Source organism: Bos taurus, chromosome 16 (assembly GCF_002263795.3).
Source record: "Bos taurus isolate L1 Dominette 01449 registration number 42190680 breed Hereford chromosome 16, ARS-UCD2.0, whole genome shotgun sequence".
NCBI lineage: Eukaryota > Metazoa > Chordata > Mammalia > Artiodactyla > Bovidae > Bos > Bos taurus.
This window is the reverse complement of record NC_037343.1, coordinates 57,026,678-57,039,217: the sequence shown is the minus strand read 5'-3', so window position 1 is coordinate 57,039,217 and position 12,540 is coordinate 57,026,678. Positions and strand designations below refer to the sequence as shown.

Genomic DNA, 12,540 nt, shown 5'->3' with positions numbered 1-12,540 from the left:
CCGGGGCCTAGCCGCCTCCCTCCTTGGCTGGCATTGCATCACCCAGGCAGGCGGCAGGGGGCCAGGCACCCTAGACGCAAAAGTCGAGGCATCAGGCAGGAGGGTGGGCAGGGTTCCCACCTCCCACAGGCTCGGGGCTGCAGCCTCTCAATGTTGGAGGACTCAGCTGTGCCCAGACGGGAGCCAAGGGAGTGGGAGGTGTTTGAAGAAAACGTTCCAGGCTGGTGGTCTGGCGGGTAGGACATGAGGAGGTGAGGGGAAGAGCAGATTTGTCAAGGATGGACATGGGCCTTGGCATTGCCATTCTTATTTTTTTAATTACATTTTTTAATTTAAAAAAATTTTATTGGCATATAGTTGATTTACAATGGTATATTAGCTTCAGGTGTACAACAAAGTGAAGTGGTTGTAGTGGTAAAGAACCCACCTGCCAAAGATGAAGGAGATGTAAGAGACTTGGGTTCAACCCCCCAGTTGGAAAGATTCCCTGGAGGACTGCATGGAAACCCACTCCAGTATTCTCGCCTGGGAAATCCCATGGACAGAGGAGCCTGGTGGGTCCGGAGTCCATGGGGTCACAAAGAGTTGGACACAACTGAAGCGTTTAATACATGTGTGTGTGTGTGTGTGTGTGTGTGTGTGTGTGTGTGTGTGTGTGTCCCCAGTGTATTTTAGGCTTCCCTCATAGCTCAGTTGGTAAAATATCTGCTTGAAATGCAGGAGACCTGGGTTCGATTCCTGGGTCAGGAAGATTCCCTGGAGAAGGAAGTGGCAACCCACTCTAGTATTCTTGCCTGGAGAATTCCATGGACAGAGGAGCCTGGCAGGTTACAGTCCACGGGGTTGCAAGAGTCGGACTCGACTTAGGGACTGAACCACCACCACCAATCTATTTTAGATTCCTTTCCCATATATAGGTCATTTTAGAGTGTTGAGTAGAGTTCTCTGAGTTCTACAGTAGGTCCTTATTAGATATCTATTTTAGAGATAGCAGTGTGTACCTGTCAGGGATTGCCATTCTTACCCAGGTGGGTACTCCACAAGCAGGGAAGCAGAACTCTGTGATGGATGAAGAGCTACCACCAATAATGAAGGAGGACTTGTGAGCTGGAGTTCTGGGTAGAAAATAGACTCCAGGGGCCAGTGGTTACCAGCTTCCGGAGGAGGAGACTGTGATGGAGTGGTTTTGTCTCTAAGAGAGGATCAGAAGCTAAAGAACCAACGACTGATCTCAGTCCCCTTATCATCTTCAACTAACACCTGATTTGGGTTGCTATGAGTTAAGTGTTTTATGTATCTACTAGATACCAAGCAGTTTAACCACAAGCCCTAAGACTACAAAACTTGCTCCAGGGACAAAGAAATAGAGTTGGGATTCTGTCCTCCATCTCCTGTAGATGGTCTCAGTTTAGCAACTGTCATGTTCATGCAAATAGCTCCAGATCTACATTACCAACCCAGAGTCTCGAATCTGAACTCCAGAGACATACTCCAACCACTGCCTTAACATATCCATTATGATATATACTAACATCCTCCCTAAGCTTGACATGTCCAGAACCAAATGTATCTATCAACCTCCCTTCCCCTCCACCCCTCACAAACCTGTTCATTTCCCAGAGTTTGAGGTTCTTCTACCTACAGGGATCTCCTACTCTCCTCTCCCTATGCCCTCCTATTCTGCAAGCAACTCTTCTGTTTTCTATGTATGAAATGCCTGAGTGCCATCAAGCACAGCATGGTCTGGCCAGGCTCTGTTTCCAGAACCCCCAATCTTTAAGGTCCTGATGAAAATCCACTTTCCATGTGAAGTCTCTCCTAATCCCTGCCAAGAAGGACTTCTCCCTTCTCTGGGCTCCCATAGTACTTAATCTAAACCTCTCTTTTAGTCCTTTCTGTATTCCTTGTTATTTTTCAGTCGCTTAGTTGTGTCTGACTCTTTGTGGCTCCATGGCCTATAGCATGCCAGGCTTCCCTGTCCTCCATTACCTCCTAGAATTTGCTCAAATTCATGTTCACTGAGCTGGTGTTTGCTATCTAACCATCTCATCTGCTGCTGCCTGCATTCCTGCTTTTCTCCTCTCTTTCAAACACAAGTTTCTAATGTCTCTGTGTCTATGAAATATTCCTACTTATCTATACATTTAGTAATCTCACATCCACCAGAAACAGTTCTGTCATTCTGAATTTCCTCCTTTTTCAGTACTGACTAGTGCCTTCTTGTGGCCTTCTCATTGAATAGTAATGGATCACACTTCCAGCTTCCTTATAGATGCCACCACAGTACTCAGTTACTATAAGCATCTTAGTGAAATTGTGTGTGCGCTTCCCCGGAATGACAGAAGACAACGTGGAGCTTCACAAAGAGTCCAACAGATGCACATTTAATCTGGGTTTTACACCTACTAGATATGTGTCCTTAGGTGCAGTTTCCCCATTTATAAATAGAAGGGTAACGCTTACCTTGAAAGTTTCACATGGTGCTCTCACCTCCCAGCTTGCACATGCTGTGCCTTCTGCTTAATTTCCCCTCCCTCCCCTTTGCTGAAATAACTGCTCATTCTTCAAGCCTCAGCTTAGAAGCCACATTCCTCAAGAAGTACTCCAGTTCTCAAAGATCAGGTGACTGTCTTTTTAATGTGCTTATTTATTACTCTGCATCTACCCAGGTCTCAGCACTTACTCCTCCCTCCCCGACCCCGGAACTGGATGGTCTTTCCTCTCCCTCCCCTCACTTTGAGGAACCAGAAACTCCACAAGGACAGAAACCATTCTCTGTTAACCTTCACATCCCGTCTTGGTCTTGCTCCATTCACTTTTGATCCAAAGTCAGAAAAAAGTAAGCCACGTTAGGTAAGAAATTTTGTAATTCTGAAGAAAATGTCAACAGCTTCCTGAGTTTTTATTAGCTGAGTGCATTATGACAGTTCAGGTCATCAGATTGCTGGCTGCCTCTTAGCCCTGATTTAGACACTAGGCAACGGTCTGCTTTTTGTACAGAAATAGAATAAAGTGTCCTCTAAACTGATATTGAAGCCAAACAGTTGCCAATTTTGAGATTTACAGTTAGTTTTGTATATGTGAAACTATTCAAATCACCAAGAGAATTAGTTTTCTTAGAGGATTCTCATCAGTAATAATAATTTCCAGTTTGGCATCCCTAGTTGTAAATAATTTGAAAAACTCGAGCCACATATAAAATTATTATAACAATCTAAACACTATATCATAAACAAAAATAATGAGAGCTATGTGCTATCTTCTGTTTATTTCAGATGCTGTTGCTTCTGAAGTGTATATATATTGTAAATATATTGGTAAATAACACAAGCTCTGGAGTCAGATGGCTTTCATTCCAAAACCACCCCCACTATTCACTAGCTATGTGATCTTGGAGAAGTCATTTCATCCCTTTGCACCCAGTTTCCTGGTCTGTGAGACAGCAAGAGTAGTATCTGCCTTATATGGTTATTGTAGGCATTGAATGAGCTAATACCTGTAAGGGCTTATAACAGTGCCTTGTTAAGTTAATTGTTAGTCGCTCAGTTGTTTCCGACTCTTTGTGATGTCATGAACAGTAGCCCACCAGGCTCCTCCGTCCATGGGATTTTCCAGGCAAGAGTACTGGCGTGGGTTGCCATTTCCTTCTTCAGGAGATCTTTCTGATCCAGGGATTGAACCCTGGTCTCCTGCCTTGGTGGCTCAGATGGTAAAGCATCTGCCTACAATGTGGGAGACCCGGGTTCGATCCCTGGGTTGGGAAGATCCTCTGGAGAAGGAAATGGCAACCCACTCCAGTACTCTTGCCTGGAAAATCCCATGGACGGAGGAGTGTTGTAGGCTACAGTCCATGGGGTCGCCAAGAGTCAGACACGACTGAGTGACTTCACTTTCACTTTCACTTTTCCTCCTGCCTTGCCTTACCAACTGAGCCACCAGGGAAGCCCTATAACAGTGCTAATACTGCCAAATACTCCATAAGTGCTAGCTATTATTATTTGCTAGGGGAGAATCTAACATAAGGAAGTGTTTGGATATGATACTTTTAAATTCCCTGCCAACACCGCAGTTCCGTGTCTCTGTATCATTCTAGTTCCTCAGCATTCCTATTCAGTAGGGAGGGGGCAGCATTATCCACATTTTACAAACACTAAAATTGAGCCATAAAGAAGCAAGATGTCCAGTAAGTGAGTGGCAGCATGAACCCAGGATTCAACTTTCTCAATGTAAGTACTGGGGCTCTTTCCAGAAGACAGTGAGACTGTACATTTAAAAAGGAGTATAAGACATCCCTGGGAGCCTGGGAGCAGTGGCCCCCTTGATGACTTTTCTGTGCAGTGGTTCTCCATGGATGCTTAACAAGGTCAATTCTCTCTCCATCTCTGAGTTGATCTCAGGCCATGCCTTTTCAGATATTTTCCTTACCTGCTTTCAAATAAGTCATACTAGGGCATTATAATGAGGTGCTGGCTAGATACTTTCTCTTGGTTTCCTGTATCCCCTGACTCTTTAGACACTCAATTCTCAGGAGTCCTGTGTACAGACATAGCTCAGTTGGCTGCAGACCCTCACTCTTTGGAGAGTGTCTTTCTGCTGAGTCAGGACCTTAAACTACTTGGAATCTCAAACTGATTTTCCTCAAAACATCATTCCCCAGCCACTCCCCCCAACCCATTTCACTTTTTTAAATTTCTGCAACCATGGGATTCACTGGAATCCCATGATTCATTGGAAGGACTGATGCTGAAGCTGCAGTAACTTTGGCCACCCGATGTGAAGAGCTGACTCGTTGATAGACCCTGATGCAGGGAAAGATTGAAGGCAGGAGGAGAAGGGGATGACAGCGGATGAGATGGCTGGATGGCATCACTAACTCAATGGACGTGAGTTGAGCAAACTCAGGAGATGGTGACGGACAGGGAAGACTGGTGTGCTGCAGTCCATGGGGTCGCAAAGAGTCAGCTTCGATTGAGTGACTGAATAATAACATGGGTAGAGGATCTGCAAAAGCTCCTGTCCTCCTGTCTCCCTCCACCTCCCCTTCCCTTCCTATCCGGTTGACCGAGGCAGAACCTGGCTCTACAGGACCTTGTCTGTATGAAAGCATCACCTAAGAGTTTGTGTGGGTAGAGCAAGTGTTCCTGTGTCTGAAAGAGGACTCAGATGATTTCCTTTTCTGTCCACTAGGGGGCTGCTTCGAGGGGGATGGAAACAGAGGCTTAAAAAAATATATCATGCAGCTGAAATTTCAGCAAGAGGGGAAAAGAGAGAGCGCGTGAGAGAGAGAGACAGCAAAGCAGTCCAGGCTTCCTCGTCTCTTTCACGTCAGAGGCAGGAACCGACTGTACTCGGCTGTTTGCTCAGCACGCAGAGACGGAGAAAGGGCTCAGACACGCAGTGAGAGAGAGGGGTCCTCCCTGACCCGAGGAATTACCACTAGTGGAGTAAAGCCACCTGACTTTTCCAGCTTATTTTTGGTTGCCTCCTCTTTCTCCTTCCACTCTAGCCCTGCAGCTCGGGTTTCATTTCTTTCGCGGAGCCTCCTCTGGTCCTCCTGGGAAAGGAGGAAGGGAAGAGAAGAGAAGAAGAGAGAGGTGGGCTCTCTAGGTGAGCGGCAGCAACTGCTCCAGCACATTCAAGAATTCTCTTCACAGGAAGCTCTCTAGCTCCCCTGCTGCCCACCCCCAGCCCGGGTAAGTCCAGCGCACTCGCTCCTTTCCGATTCCTCGCCAGAGTGTTTCAGCACCACGGAGAGCTATGAGATGCATTTTTGGTTCCTGGTGTCTCCCTATGTTCCTACAAGGCGTTGGCAGTAAGGTTACATCTATCTCCCTGCTGCCAGTCAAGCCGGGTTTTGGGTAGGGGAAAAAAGGGGGCAAACTAGTCTAGCCAAATTAAAGGGGGATGTGGACTCTGGTCTTCTGAGGGGGTGTGTGTGTGTGTGGTGTGTGTGTGTGTGTGTCTGAGGCTGTTGCATAAGACAGGTGAGGTCTGAGCTAAATTGCCAGCAGGTTCTTCGTGTCGGTCTCTGGGTAGGGCTGTTTATTCTTTTTCTTTTATGTAGAATAAGAGGGAGGGTTTGGGGAATTAGTTGTGCACCTTCTTTAACTCTTGCCTGCAAGCCATCCATGGAGGGAAAGTGCTACAAAGGAAGCTGGAGGGGGGTTGAGAGTGGAGCTAGAGTTAAAAGTTATGCTCCTCTGAGAGAGGTTGGAGGATGTGGTTTTTAAAATGTCAATTTCCCCGGATATCTGGGTTCTTGCTGTGAAGAGAGCCCAATCTGACCTTTTATTACTTTCTCTCCTGGTGAGAAATCCATGGCAAGTGGCAGGGGCAACAGGTGGGCATCAGGCTGGGTGGTTTGGGGGCCAGGGTCCCCTGCCTTCATGGTGATAAGGAAGTGTCAGTAGCTTGAGCTCTGCAGAGGTTGGCCCATGCAGATCAAACTATATTTGCAAGGAGGCAGGACCTGCCCTCCACTTTTCTGTCAATACTTGACTATGTATGGTTGCAAAGAGCACAAAGTCTGTTCTGCTTTGACTTCTGTCACTGAGAGACAGCCCAGGAGAAAGGTTTGTCTCCATATGTCTGGGGAAGCAGAAGCGAATCTGCTGCAGGTCCTAACTCAGGAAGGCTTGAAGTAATGTATGTCTCCCAGCACTGAAACATTCCACAAATGGAATCATCATTACTTTAGACTTCATTGCTAAGACTTTTTTTGCAAGGTACTGCTCTGCCTCCTCTGCTTTCTGCCCCTCTGAAATATGTTCAGTTAATTTCCCGAAGCTGCTTTGGCTTTGCCTTGGAGACACTATCTGCTGGTCCCTGCCCTTCAGTCTTACCCACACCTGCTTGGGTGGGGCCATTCAACAAGTGGCACCAGGGACTTCTTTCAATCATCTGAATCTCCATGGAGAGCAGCCCAAGGGAGTATTTTTAAACATATGTGGTTTCTTGTAAGAGCAAATCTTGCCTTGAATTAACCCCTATCTGTATAAAGTTCTGGTCATTTTTTTTCAAGTATGCTGAAGCAGAAGAGAGTCAGAGGTGGGGAGAGGTTTTACTCCTTCCAGTTGCCGATAAACTCTAGGGTGATGACTCTCTGTCTTGCTTTTAATTCAGTATGCTGAGTCCCTCCTCCAAGCTGAACAAAATACTCTCTGCTTCTGCTTTGAGAGGCTCCTGGGTGAAAGACATAGCCCTGAGTGAAATGGTATCATTATTTTTTTTAACTATTCTTATCATTAGATCCAGAAACCTCAGCATCTCCTTAGAATGTCTGGAAGTAGAATGCAATGAGGAAAGAGTAGTCAGAGCCTGTAAGGATAGGGAAAAAAAGATTGAAATAGACAAAGCAGAGTATCAGAAACCAACACTGACTCATTCATATTTCAACTCTCCCAACTCCCTCCATTCTCAAACTCTCCCAGCTTGAACAAGAGAGTAGATGGATTTCTGCATGACAAGTCCCTGAAGGTTCAAAAAAATTCATGCCCTTGCAGTGGACCCTATCCAAAGCCACCATTTGTTACTGAAATCACTGTACTTAGTGATCATTATTTTACTAATGACCTCAAATTCTCTCTGAAAGAAGTACTTGGTGCCGTTACTGGACCCATTTAATAAATGGGGAGACATAGGAGTTTAAAGTGCTAAGCCAGAGGGTAGCAAAAGCAGAAAGAGAACTTTGGGTCTCCTAATATCTCATCTCCTGTGAAATGCAGAAATGCTCACATGTGGCAGAGAGCAGGGATGAATTGCTTCCCAGTGGACATATTTTTCAACCAGAGCCTTTTAGTGAATTCAGTGTGGCGTGATGGCTCCTCCCTGGCAAAGAATGAGAATCGACTAGGAGTCTCAAGGTGTTGCTGGTCTTTAGTTCTCAGCCAAAAAGATGGTCATGACCCATGGCCAGAAAGGTGAGGAGTTCTCTGGACTTATTGTGAAGAGGGACCCCAGACTGGTGGACTCAAGGCTGAAATGATATCTTGCACCCGATTGCCATGCTCACCTTGCCCCAGAAATCCCAGCTGAAGGCACCCTTCCAAGATTAACGTGAGTGTCTTGGTAATGACACCACCAAAGTGTTTGATGACTTTTCTCTCCTATGAGCCTCCTCTGGGAACACCTCCACTGATTTCTCTGTGGCTCAAAATGTGGGAGGATGACTAAGAAGCAGGAGAAGTCTGGGCTCTGAGCACCTACAGAAACCTGTGGAGAGGAGTAGGGAACTGGACACAAATCCACTCCTTAATAAGACCTCCACTCCTGCAGCAGCTCTAGCTCTCACATCAGGCCAGCATTTTGGAAGGAAAGTCAGCCTATTTTCATACCCAGGCCTCATTCACTGAGCGGTAGAGACTCAACTGGGCTGTCTCTGAGATCTGGGGGGATGAGAGATATAGGAAAAGGTGGAGAGAAGGAAAAGGTTGCTACAGTCATCAGTCAGTTCAGTTCAGTTGCTCAGTCGTGTCCGACTCTTTGCGACCCCATGAATCGCAGCACACCAGGCCTCCCTGTTCATCACCAACTCCTGGAGTTCACTCAGACTCACGTCCATTGAGTCAGTGATCCCAGTCATGGGTTACCCTTTTTTACCCAGAGACCTCCACTATTACTAAAAAAAATTTTTTTAGGAATAATTCACATATAATAAAACTATCCTTGTCTTAAGTGTCAAGATTAGTGAGTCTTGATGACACCTGTGTACACCTGTTTAATCACTCCCCCAAACAGGGTACACAAAAGTTCCCTTGTTCTTCTTTCCAATCAATATTTCCCTCCTTCAACCCCATCACTTTCTTCACTTTCTGAAGTTTATCACCATAGCTTTGATTGCTACATTTTGCAGAGAAAATGTATTGCTTAGTGTTTCATATAGACACTAGACTTCTCGAGAACATTTTGGAGGTTTGATGCTACTGTTACTGGGTGGGTAACACAAAGGTGGGGGAGGAGTGTCCTCCTTGTCCAAGTTTATAGTCATGGTGTTGGAAAATCAAGGGGTGTGTGTAGCAGGCAACAATCAAGCCCAAGTAGAATACGTGGATACGTCTTTAGGAGATCTCAAAACGGGGCCAAGTGAGTCACAGAGCTGTTTACATGCTTGGTGGGAAAACATGTCCTTTGCCTTCCTCCACTCAGAGACTTCACTAAGCACCTTCTTCCCAGGCTCTGCCTGTTTTCGGTGGGCCTATATCAGAGAAGGCACCAGTCAGCTCAATTTTGAGAAGGCTTCTTCCTCAATCAGCACCCCCAGCTGAGATCCCACGGAATGGAACGTAGATTGCTAAGCCCTTGCGACATGACAAGTTAGAAGACAGTCACGATGAGGATTCCCCAAGGTCTAGGTTTGTGTGGAAACAAAAAATTTGAATGATCTCCACAACGCCAATCCCAGTAAATGATGGGGAAAGTGCAGAGACACACCTTTGCCTCATCTCAATTACAGCGATATTAATAAAGATCGGATGAGATTCCCCACCTAACTGGAGTCTCATCTTAAAAGCAGGGCCACTGAGAGGAGAAAAATGGAATTCAGGTGTTTAAGTGCTGTTTCCAACTGTGTATAAGAATCACCACATCTTTACCTAGGAATATGATTTTGGACTAGGACTATATTGACATATTTTTGAACATAGCAAGTAACCAAAAGGTCAGTTGGCAAAGGGAATTTAAGCAGTTTTGCCTCTTTCCTTTTACTCTTTTGTTTTCTTGTGATAAAGCATACATTACATAAAATGTACCACTTTAGCCATTTTGAAGTGTATAGTTCAGTGACATTAAGTACATTCACATGGTCAATGGAACCATCACCACCATCCATGTTCAGAATGTTTCCATTTTCCCAAACTGAGTCTCTGTAGTTTTAAACAACTCTCCATTCCCCCACCGCCCCAGCCCCTGGCAACCACCATTTTACTTCCCATCTCCATGAACTTGAATAACCTTGGCACCTCCTGTGTGTGAAATCACACCATATTTGTCCTTTGGTGTCTGGTTTATTTCATTTGGCGTCATGTCTTTAAGGTTCTTCCGTATTGTAGCGTGTGTCAGGATTTCATTCCCTTTCAAGGTTGAGTAATATTCCTTTGTATGCATGGCTCACATTTTGTTTATTCATCTGCTGATGGACACACTTGGGTTGCTTTGTCTCGACTTCTTTAATTTTGGCAAGTTCCTTCTACTTCCAACCAAATGGAAAAGGGAGACTCTCTGGTCATAGGTCTCAGTGGGGTTGAAATTCTTCCCTTTCCCTATGAAAACCAGGCAGGTGGCTTCCTGGAGGCAAATCAAAGAGAAGAAGTGGGGGTGATGCATTCCCCACCAACCCAATGAGCTAGGTCTGCTTCCTGTAGTCTGACCCTCATTGGTAAGTGTACAATAGACACAGTTCCAGTGAACTGATATCTTAAACTCTTCTATTCCTGCTTAGCTCGGAGAGTTACCAGGAGACAGAGAGGTCAGCCCTCACCCTTGGTGGGCACATCTCTGGGTCCCTCCTGGCTTATGCATTTTAAGGTGAGATTACATAATGAGAAATGGAGTCCTGGGGCCAGGGGCAAATAAGCCAACAGACTCATTACAGTTTTACAACCCTGGGACCTCTGTCCTTAGAGCAGGCATTGCCAAGCTCACCTCCACTTGGCTGCTATAAAAACATCTTATTCTCTGGCTGTAGACAATTCAATAAAAAGTTATTAGCAGGACCCGGGAGGAATTTATTTAATCTGGATGAATTCTCATCATACAAGAGGAAAAAGCCTGGAACATTGATCCTAGGACAGTGTCGATTCATGACAACCAATATTTGACAACAGCTTAGCAATATCTGTGGGCTGGAATTTAGTCTTTAATCTGAATCCACCCAAGAAATTCACATGCCTGGGCCCTGGTAGCTTGGATCTTTCTGTTGTCTAGTGATAATACCAGCTTACATTGACAGCGCTTGCTATGGGCTTTAGCCAAGTGCACAGTACATAGAATGCCCTTAACAAACATTTGCTTTTGTCACTGTTAATAAATGCTTTATGTCATTTAGGGTCTAAAACACGTGACATATATTAGTATGTCCATTTTACAGGTGACAAAACAGACGCATTATGACTTATGTGATTTGTTCAACTTTTTACAGCTAAGTAGTGATACAACAGGGACTTCCCTGGTGGCTCAGACAGTAAAGCGTCTGCCTACAGTGCGGGAGACCTGGGTTCGATCCCTGGGTCAGGAAGATTCTCTGGAGAAGGCAATGGCACCCCACTCCAGTACTCTTGCCTGGAAAATCCCATGGACGGAGGAGTGTAGTAGGCTACAGTCCATGGGGTCACAGAGAATCGGACATGACTGAGTGACTTCACTTCACTTCAGTGATACAACAGAAATTCAAACCCAGGTTTGAAGCCTGTGCCTTAACTGCCTTCTTTTCTTGCTTGTATCACCCATTTGGCGATTAATGATGGCTCTACTGTGATTCTTTTACGTATCTTTGGAGGAATTTTATATCTTGCATTATTATTAATCTTATATGTGAAAATCTCTGCCTAGATAACCAATCCTACGAAGGCTGGGAGAGTCCAGCACAGGGCCTGGCCCACAGGAGGGCCTAAGAAAAATGTTCTCATTTTGCTGTTGGTTCTGCTCAACCTGGGCTTCCCTGGTAGCTCAGATGGTAAAGAATCTGCTTGTAATGCAGAAGACCCAGGTTCAATCCCTGGCTGGGGACGATCCCCTGGAGAAGGAATGGCAACCCACTCCAGTATTCTTGTCTGAAGAATCCCATAGACAGAGGAGCCTGGCAAGCTATAGTCCATGGGGTGGCAAAGAGTCAGACACAACTGAGCGATTAACATTCTGCTCAACTTAAGTACAGGAGTTCCTAACTTGTTTCCCTTGTTATGATGATGATGATGATGATGGATATTATTTATGCTATGTTCTTGATGCATCAGGCATTATACCAGGCTGGGCAACAGAGTATTGCACTTGATTTTCACTATAGTAGAAGGAGCTCTCATTTACTGGAAGTAGCTAGGTAGAAGGTGCTAAGCTAGGTGTTTAATCCTTATGACAACCCAGAAGCAAGGCTTTGCAAGGAAAACCTTCTCCAGTCCAACAAAAAGGGAAAACTCTGGTCATGGTGCAACTTGAACTGAAATGGTTGCTTTTTCTTATGAAGACCACAGAGGACAGAACCAAAGCTCCTGAATTCAGAGAGGCTAAATAACTTGCCCAGGGCAGCACAGCCTGTAGGTGGCAGGGCTGTTTTTGATCTCTATCTGTCTGAAACAGAGCCCAAGTTCTTTCACTCCTCTCTGCGGTTCCCTTTCCCATCCTGGGTGCGTGTGCAGCAAGAAGCGAGACTGGGGCTTAAATTACAGGGAAGCTTGGCTTCAGATTCCCCTCTCTACCACATCCTGACCTTGTCCCTGGGCCGATGACTTACCTGTCTGAATCTGAGGTTCCTTATCAGGCTTCTTCACTGCTCCCCAAAAGCCTATAAAGATTCACACGTCTTTAAAGGGTTTTTATGAGAATCAAATG

The 12,540-nt window shown here is 45.5% G+C and overlaps 1 protein-coding gene and 1 non-coding gene across 2 annotated transcripts in view; both read left to right on the top strand.

The window, feature by feature from the left end:
* Positions 1-5,623: 5,623 nt before the first annotated feature.
* Positions 5,624-12,540, top strand: part of TNR (tenascin R) — a 496,875-nt gene continuing 489,958 nt past the window's right edge. The window contains exon 1 of the mRNA XM_024976261.1: positions 5,624-5,693. The gene's annotated coding sequence lies outside the window, so the exon portion shown is untranslated. The remainder of the gene's footprint in view (positions 5,694-12,540) is intronic.
* On the top strand, positions 11,651-11,722 carry TRNAY-GUA (transfer RNA tyrosine (anticodon GUA)). The gene has a single exon. It is a non-coding gene; the product is annotated as a tRNA-Tyr (tRNA).